Below are 10,094 nucleotides of genomic sequence, written 5' to 3'. Positions count from 1 at the left end.
ATATATATATATATATATATATATATATATATACCGATCATTTTTTTTTTTTTTTTCCTGAATCAGAATGGCAATGTCATTATTAGTTATTCTTTGAGCAGACATCAGCATTTCCCAGCACAGTATGGGTCTGTAGAGAAAATATTATTCCACAGCCGAATGCAGCGAAGACGTTGCTGGTTGTACAATGAATGGTGCAATGAATCCTTGTGATGTATGAGCATGTCTGGATATTCTGCAGACCTAAAGGAGAGTGTAATGACTAGGCAATTACAAGGTAAAGACCAAGATTATAAGACAGAGAGATGTGGACACCATCTGTCTTCACTCAGCTAAACAAGATGCTGCTGTTTTATTTCATGGGCTGTGTTACTATAAAAAGTTAGCATTGAAGGTGGCTTCTCTTTGTGAAGGATAATGTGGCAGCTGTCACTGCGAACATTTTCCCAACGGCAATGCCGATGGAAGCTGCAAGTTTAAATCGTTGTCTTAAATGATCCTTTTAAAAAAAAAAAGTGTGGCACAGAATGTATAATATCCAATATCCAATACCTTGTTGGGGTTCAGTGATGCAGAACAAATCCTGATAGAAACATTCCTTTTTTTTTTTGTGAAAAAAGTTTTTCAAGATTAATATTATAATTAAATAACTTTTATACATGTACTGTATATCCAACAAGATCATTTTACCCACATTACATTTGCTTTTTTTCCTCAACTTTTATTTTAATTACTAAAACATTTTCTTTATTTGCAGCTCCTATCAGTCAATTAGGCAAGCTCTCCCTCGGGTGAATAGCCACGTCCTCATCCTCTCGGAGGTGTACAGTGGTGTAACAATCTGCTCAGGGGCACTAGAACTGCACAGTGTATAACAGTGTCTAATCACCTCCTGACACCTCCTTAAGAAACATCTGTTTGAATTATAGCTGTAAACAATTCTAATCTTATCTTTACCTTAATTTTATTCACTGTAATGTGTAAATGATGTTTTGTAGTGATGTTGTTATCATTGCTTTAATGCAGAACATTGTACATAAGTGTTTGTTAAGCCATGTGCCTCATGTTGGATAAAGACACTTGATAATAATACGATTATTTTAAAAAATAGACTACTAGTTGAATGCCACCTATATTTTGAAAATAAGGAAGATGGGGACAAATATGTATCTTTGGGGTAGATCAGGATCTTCTGTAGTGTATTTTATCATAGAAGGTATTCATAATCCTATAAAAAGAGAATGTGATTTACGAAGCCATAACCTTAATGTACTTGTACATGTTTTGACAAGAATTTGGATATCAAAGATTTACACACAGACACATTAGTAAAACTCTGCCTCAGCAGGAAGTATTGTTCATTATGGCCTGGATTAGGGGAGGGGACTTGACAAAGTGGATTTATTTCATTTGTGCAAAGGTTGTGCAGAAACCTTCACTAGTTAACTAGAGTGACAGCAGAAATATGTGCATGTGTGATGAGCCATAACGTTAGAGCCCAGAGCAATTAAACATAGCCTAAAGACTGTCAGTGGTTAATTTTGTATTGAGGTGCTAAGTCCTAGAAGCAAATGGGAATGCTTTGTGGAAAAAAAATCTGCATTAGTAACCATCTTGTTTAATTTTCTTTCTCAGCTTGTGCTTGTGGTCTTATTCAACATTTTACTGTGATAACCCCCTCTGTGCTCTCTCTTTTAAATGGAAACTACCTTCAAGGAATAATTTTGGTGGCATTTAATTTAAACAGCATCTGTGATTTAAAACCTATCCACTTAATTATATTCTCCCCATACAGCTCACTAGGGTAGAAATTAGTATATTCTACATGAAGAAAATCACTATGTTATACATGCTAAACAGTGCCTTGTGGTCTCCAACAGAACTGTTGAGTCTGAAATAGAAAATAGCAAGGCTTAGAGAACACTAGCAGACAGGACCACAGTGCTCATTTAAAGCTTCGCACTCAGGATAATTTAAAACTATTCATGAGGTATGTGACCAGCCAGAGATGGAGGATTCCTTACCAGGGGTTCAGACAGATGATTTAGATGAGGCAGAAGATACTTCAACCCATCCTCTCAGCCAGGGGCGGAGCCGGGCACAGGGGCACTGACCCCTGCTGAAATCTGATTGGCCCCCTGAGACCCCCACCCCCATCCCGTCACTCCAAAATGTACATATAAATCACAGTCAGTTTCCCATGTCCATATTCCATGTTCATATTCCCACGTACATTCGTTTCTTGTCCTTTTTCTGTGTATCCAGGCGAGAGAGATGAGCTTAACTCCATGTTGCTGCTGTTGTGCTCTGTTCTCCGCATGCACACAGCCAATGACACACCTCAGGTTAGTTAACTATAGTTTATGGAAATTCGATCGTTTAAATGCTCTTGCTGTGCTGAATTTTATATCTGTTATTACACTGACCATTGTATTAATGGTGCTAGCTACTACACTAGTTTAGGGTTACCATATATCCAGTTTTTACAAGACATGTGGTCTGTTACGATCCTTTACTCTCCGTCTGAATAATTGAACTAATAATTTCCAAAATCAAAGCTTTTACATTATTTTTAACAGCAGGGGTTTTAAGTATAAAATTGTATAAGGAACATATTATCTTATTAAGGAACACAACTTTTATCAGGTACACAATTTGAAGAGTCAAATGTAATCAAATTACTTAAATTAAGGGTTCGATAAAGTAATTGAGAGCTCGGTTGGAACAAAAACCAGCAGGGTAGGTGGACCTCCAGGACAGGTTTCAGAACCACTGTTCTAGCTGATATGATCGTCTGAAAAAAATATCACTGCACAGCAAATTATGGATAAGGGGAAAGATGTAAACCGGCTCAGAATAAAGTTGCATAGACGTTAAAAGGTGTCTGCTTGAGTTTGTTATTTTCAGTAGTCTACCTGTGTGTGAGACTGGTATATACACTCACCTAAAGGATTATTAGGAACACCTGTTCAATTTCTCATTAATGCAATTATCTAACCAACCAATCACATGGCAGTTGCTTCAATGCATTTAGGGGTGTGGTCCTGGTCAAGACAATCTCCTGAACTCCAAACTGAATGTCTGAATGGGAAAGAAAGGTGATTTAAGCAATTTTGAGAGTGGCATGGTTGTTGGTGCCAGATGGGCCGGTCTGAGTATTTCACAATCTGCTCAGTTACTGGGATTTTCACGCACAACCATTTCTAGGGTTTACAAAGAATGGTGTGAAAAGGGAAAAACATCCAGTATGCGGCAGTCCTGTGGGCGAAAATGCCTTGTTGATGCTAGAGGTCAGAGGAGAATGGGCCGACTGATTCAAGCTGATAGAAGAGCAACTTTGACTGAAATAACCACTCGTTACAACCGAGGTATGCAGCAAAGCATTTGTTAAGCCACAACACGTACAACCTTGAGGCGGATGGGCTACAACAGCAGAAGACCCCACCGGGTACCACTCATCTCCACTACAAATAGGAAAAAGAGGCTACAATTTGCACAAGCTCACCAAAATTGGACAGTTGAAGACTGGAAAAATGTTTCCTGGTCTGATGAGTCTCGATTTCTGTTGAGACATTCAGATGGTGGAGTCAGAATTTGGCATAAACAGAATGAGAACATGGATCCATCATGCCTTGTTACCACTGTGCAGGCTGGTGGTGGTGGTGTAATGGTGTGGGGGATGTTTTCTTGGCACACTTTAGGCCCCTTAGTGCCAACTGGGCATCGTTTAAATGCCACGGCCTACCTGAGCATTGTTTCTGACCATGTCCATCCCTTTATGACCACCATGTACCCATCCTCTGATGGCTATTTCCAGCAGGATAATGCACCATGTCACAAAGGTCGAATCATTTCAAATTGGTTTCTTGAACATGACAATAAGTTCACTGTACTAAACTGGCCCCCACAGTCACCAGATCTCAACCCAATAGAGCCTCTTTGGGATGTGGTGGAACGGGAGCTTCGTGCCCTGGATGTGCATCCCACAAATCTCCATCAACTGCAAGATGCTATCCTATCAATATGGGCCAAGATTTCTAAAGAATGCTTTCAGCACCTTGTTGAATCAATGCCACGTAGAATTAAGGCAGTTCTGAAGGCGAAAGGGGGTCAAACACAGTATTAGTATGGTGTTCCTAATAATCCTTTAGGTGAGTGTATACTTGCATGCTTTTGCATATAGTGATTATCAAATACAGAAGATTAATCTGAAGTGCAGCCCAACCATATAATTGGATTGAAACTCATATGTCAAACAGTATGCCATATACACTTTCCAATCAAATTCAAGAAGTGAAAAACTGCATGTTCTTTCATGTTGGTCTGTGTAAACAAGGTCACGGTCTCACTGTTTTACTGTGCTACAGTATTGTGCTATAGTTCAACCCTGATACCCAGAAGAACAGGATCTGATAAGAACCAGTTTTCACCAGCAATTTGGCCTTCATACATCATACAAACCCCCCTTACATGAAACATTACGTATGCCTTCATTTTACACTGATTTGACCATATATGGGAATTCCTGAACAGTTGTTGGGCAGAAACTGAGCTTCCACTCATCACGGAATAGAAATGCTGGTTCTTATCTTTCTCTGGTCTGGTCTGCTTAAAAGTGCCTGTACTTCACAACTTTTATAAGACTGTACTTGAGATTGCTTCTTGGATCATATTAACTTCCTGTTGACTGACCATGCATATCTCTCTCTCTCTCTCTCTCTCTCTCTCTCAATTATTAGGACTCTTTAGAACACCTAAGTTTTACAGATTCGCATACAGAAGATCCTACTTAATAAGGGTTGTTGTTTCTTTAAAGAAAAGAAAAAAAAATGTGAACCTATAGTTCCGTAAAAGTACAGTAAATATTGATAAAACAACCAAGAAATTATGCAAATAGCACACTTAGGTGAAAATATTATACTGTATGTATATATATATAGGAAATACTGTACTCATTTGATGCATTTAGGAATTTATCAATATCTAAAGGATAACTCAAGTCTAGTTAAAAAAACTAAAACAATAAAGTTTCTATCCTGCTTCTGTGATTATATTAATGATTATATAATAATACCATTTACAAAATGATAATGATTGAATATAGTATACTGCTATTAGTGCTGTCAGTAGTTGCTGTCCATTTAGCTTTTCTCTGACCAACACAATGAACAATCAATGCAATGCAGTTTCACCCTTATTAAATCACACAATTGTTAAACAGTTCTCTTGTTTATATAGTTTCCTAACTGCTTTGTTATTCGTTCCATTATAAATATGTATACGTATGTGGAACGTACTTCACTTACAAAATAAATACATAAAAAAGTGCTTCCTGTGGTTCCCATACACAACTATACACAGACTAAACAAAACAGACACAGATGCATGTCATATGAGTATTCATTTATTATTGAAAACAAATCTAAACATCACAACATGTTTATTAGGCTAGAGATATTAGTTTCACTACCATCAATGGAACTGTTTTTTGGATCACGATGGATTTTTCTCATTCAAATATAATGTCATTAGTTATGGTTTCACTATCTGCTGTCACTTCCACAGCACATGACCTTCCAGAACAAGATAGATTGCCAATACGGACAATATTATGGGTACACACACCAGTGGGAGGGTGTCTGTAAATGTCAGGACCTGAGGTCAGTCTGTGCTCTCAGGCAAGCTATTTGTTTAGACAGACTGTACTGGCCAGATCAGCTTGGTATGTTGCCATTATGCCATTGTGCAGGTGTTTTGAACTTGGTATTTTTGCATTAATCATTACAATCATAGCAGCAAGGCAGAAATGTTTGTTTTATTTATTATGTAGTCTTGAGTTATCCTTCAAGGCCAAAACTTATTGGGATAAAAGAAAAAAGCTTGGCTGTGATTCAGTATCCCATGACATTGAACAGCCATAAAATGTTTGTAGCATTTGTGCCTTTAGGAGAAACTAACAGTAATATCAGGCCAAACATCAGTACATCTGAATAAGTAATCGAATAATAATAAGACCTTCTCTGTACAATAATTGTTTGTTCAATAAAGATTAAAAAAAACAAAAGGATTAAGAGATTGTCAGGGAAACATCTTACCAAATATGATCGTATCTCCAGGGAGTTTATCCTGTATATAGGGGATCAACTGTAATACTTTCAGAACACAACTTCATATTTTAAAGCTATGGAACACTGGCTTTTTATTGCTTTACATACATTTCCCCCCTTTTTAAAATTAAATCATCACTGTTCAGATTTTATAAAGCGTGTTTCATTTAAATGTGCTCTTTACTTATTTTTTCACAACATAATTGAAAGTGCCTTCCGGGAAGATTACAATTTCAATGGATAAAACCAAGGTAGAGTTATTGACTGCTTGTCATATAACACACAATCATGTTTTCTGTTGCCTAGGTACCGCCACATTTAAATTGTTCAGAAATCATTGTGGTTTAATCAGCAGATGCAATATGCAGACAAGTGCTAGAGGACAAAATGGCTACCATGAACAAAAAGGTTGCTAAATTTGCTTTCAAGTGTAAATAATCCATGGAGTCAGTAACTAGAATTACTGTAGTCCTTGTGCAGTAAATGTAAGCTAGTTTATATTAAAAATGATCGAGTAAGTATATACACTCACCTAAAGGATTATTAGGAACACCATACTAATACTGTGTTTGACCCCCTTTCGCCTTCAGAACTGCCTTAATTCTACGTGGCATTGATTCAACAAGGTGCTGAAAGCATTCTTTAGAAATGTTGGCCCATATTGATAGGATAGCATCTTGCAGTTGATGGAGATTTGTGGGATGCACATCCAGGGCACGAAGCTCCCGTTCCACCACATCCCAAAGAGGCTCTATTGGGTTGAGATCTGGTGACTGTGAGGGCCAGTTTAGTACAGTGAACTCATTGTCATGTTCAAGAAACCAATTTGAAATGATTCGACCTTTGTGACATGGTGCATTATCCTGCTGGAAGTAGCCATCAGAGGATGGGTACATGGTGGTCATAAAGGGATGGACATGGTCAGAAACAATGCTCAGGTAGGCCGTGGCATTTAAACGATGCCCAGTTGGCACTAAGGGGCCTAAAGTGTGCCAAGAAAACATCCCCCACACCATTACACCACCACCACCAGCCTGCACAGTGGTAACAAGGCATGATGGATCCATGTTCTCATTCTGTTTACACCAAATTCTGACTCCACCATCTGAATGTCTCAACAGAAATCGAGACTCATCAGACCAGGCAACATTTTTCCAGTCTTCAACTGTCCAATTTTGGTGAGCTTGTGCAAATTGTAGCCTCTTTTTCCCATTTGTAGTGGAGATGAGTGGTACCCGGTGGGGTCTTCTGCTGTTGTAGCCCATCCGCCTCAAGGTTGTACGTGTTGTGGCTTCACAAATGCTTTGCTGCATACCTCGGTTGTAACGAGTGGTTATTTCAGTCAAAGTTGCTCTTCTATCAGCTTGAATCAGTCGGCCCATTCTCCTCTGACCTCTAGCATCAACAAGGCATTTTCGCCCACAGGACTGCCGCATACTGGATGTTTTTCCCTTTTCACACCATTCTTTGTAAACCCTAGAAATGGTTGTGCGTGAAAATCCCAGTAACTGAGCAGATTGTGAAATACTCAGACCGGCCCGTCTGGCACCAACAACCATGCCACGCTCAAAATTGCTTAAATCACCTTTCTTTCCCATTCAGACATTCAGTTTGGAGTTCAGGAGATTGTCTTGACCAGGACCACACCCCTAAATGCATTGAAGCAACTGCCATGTGATTGGTTGGTTAGATAATTGCATTAATGAGAAATTGAACAGGTGTTCCTAATAATCTTTTAGGTGAGTGTATATAGCAACAATACAGTGGTTCATTTATTATAAGTAAAAAATGTTAATTTGAAAAAAATAAAACCTATTTCACTGAAAACACAATTCAAATACTTGTAGCACAGTATATGCTCAGAGAGAGTCCTTGCCTCTCTGGATCGCTGCTCTAGAGGCAGTTCAGAGGAGAGCAACCAGACTTATTCCAGGTTTGAAGGGAATGTCCTACTGAGAGACTGAGGGAACTGAACCTTTGGATTTGATTCAATTCTTCAAAATCATGAAAGGCATCGACCTCATCAAACCAGAGGAGCTGTTCCAGATCAGCAGGGACACACGGACCCGGGGACACAAATGTAACTTGGGCTTCAAGGCATTCAAGGCAGAAAACAGGAGACACTTCTTCACACAGAGAGTTGTCACAATTTGGAACAAACTACCCAGCAATGTGGTTGAAGCAGAAAATTTGGGAAAATTTAAAAATAGACTGGATAGGATCCTTGGATCACTTAGTTATCGTTCAAGTTGGAAGCACTGCCCAAGGGGTAGGGGTTTCTGTGCACTTTCGAAGAAACCCAATCGAAACATCACTGTATCAAAGCTGCCATTGGCCCCTGCGTTCGACATTCAGAACAGGTCCCTTCCCACATCCTGTTCCATAAAATGTGACATCATCGCAGGTTCATCCTCTTTTGCCATTTCACCTGTACTCGAGAACGTGAGCTCTCTGTGTCTTGTCTGAGCATTAGACCATTCATTGTTATTTAACAATTATTATTCGATTGGTTGGCTTCACAGCTGTGTTGTTCACCACCGTTTACTGTCTGTGTCTCTATTTGTATTTGTGTTGTATGACCCGACTGCCCTGCCTGAGCCTCGGTGTGTTGTAAGAGATCTTGCCCGCGTGAGGGGCTCCTCCGCTGGCTTGCAGGGCACACTTTGGTACCCCAATCTGGGCCTCTTCCAGCTCTGAGCCTGGCCCCCTAAGCGGGAGCGATTGATTGCCTGGGGTCTGTCAGACGCAGTAGTAACTACTATTCAGTCAGCGAGAGCTCCCTCTACGAGGTTGCAGTATTCCTACCACTGGCATATGGCGGTCAAGACCCAATTAATTGCCCCATTGGGGTCATATTACAAGAGCTGTTGGACCAGGGTAAGTCCCCGTCCACGCTCAAAGTGTATCTGGTGGCCATCTCCGCATGTCATGTCAGGATAGATGGCGAGCCCCCAGGGTCTCATTTCTTGGCTGTGCAGTTTCTAAATGGAGCTCAATGGCTGCAGCCTCCACGCACCCCTTCACTGCCCACATGGCGCCTTGATGTAGTGCTGGACGCCCCATTTGATGCATGTCATATGAGTATTCATTTATTATTGAAAACAAATCTAAACATCACAACATGTTTATTAGGCTAGAGATATTAGTTTCACTACCATCAATGGAACTGTTTTTTGGATCACGATGGATTTTTCTCATTCAAATATAATGTCATTAGTTATGGTTTCACTATCTGCTGTCACTTCCACAGCACATGACCTTCCAGAACAAGATAGATTGCCAATACGGACAATATTATGGGTACACACACCAGTGGGAGGGTGTCTGTAAATGTCAGGACCTGAGGTCAGTCTGTGCTCTCAGGCAAGCTATTTGTTTAGACAGACTGTACTGGCCAGATCAGCTTGGTATGTTGCCATTATGCCATTGTGCAGGTGTTTTGAACTTGGTATTTTTGCATTAATCATTACAATCATAGCAGCAAGGCAGAAATGTTTGTTTTATTTATTATGTAGTCTTGAGTTATCCTTCAAGGCCAAAACTGATTGGGATAAAAGAAAAAAGCTTGGCTGTGATTCAGTATCCCATGACATTGAACAGCCATAAAATGTTTGTAGCATTTGTGCCTTTAGGAGAAACTAACAGTAATATCAGGCCAAACATCAGTACATCTGAATAAGTAATCGAATAATAATAAGACCTTCTCTGTACAATAATTGTTTGTTCAATAAAGATTAAAAAAACAAAAGGATTAAGAGATTGTCAGGGAAACATCTTACCAAATATGATCGTATCTCCAGGGAGTTTATCCTGTATATAGGGGATCAACTGTAATACTTTCAGAACACAACTTCATATTTTAAAGCTATGGAACACTGGCTTTTTATTGCTTTACATACATTTCCCCCCTTTTTAAAATTAAATCATCACTGTTCAGATTTTATAAAGCGTGTTTCATTTAAATGTGCTCTTTACTTATTTTTTCAC

Source organism: Amia ocellicauda, chromosome 6, assembly GCF_036373705.1.
Source record: "Amia ocellicauda isolate fAmiCal2 chromosome 6, fAmiCal2.hap1, whole genome shotgun sequence".
Classification (NCBI taxonomy): domain Eukaryota; kingdom Metazoa; phylum Chordata; class Actinopteri; order Amiiformes; family Amiidae; genus Amia; species Amia ocellicauda.
This window is presented reverse-complemented; position numbering follows the sequence as displayed.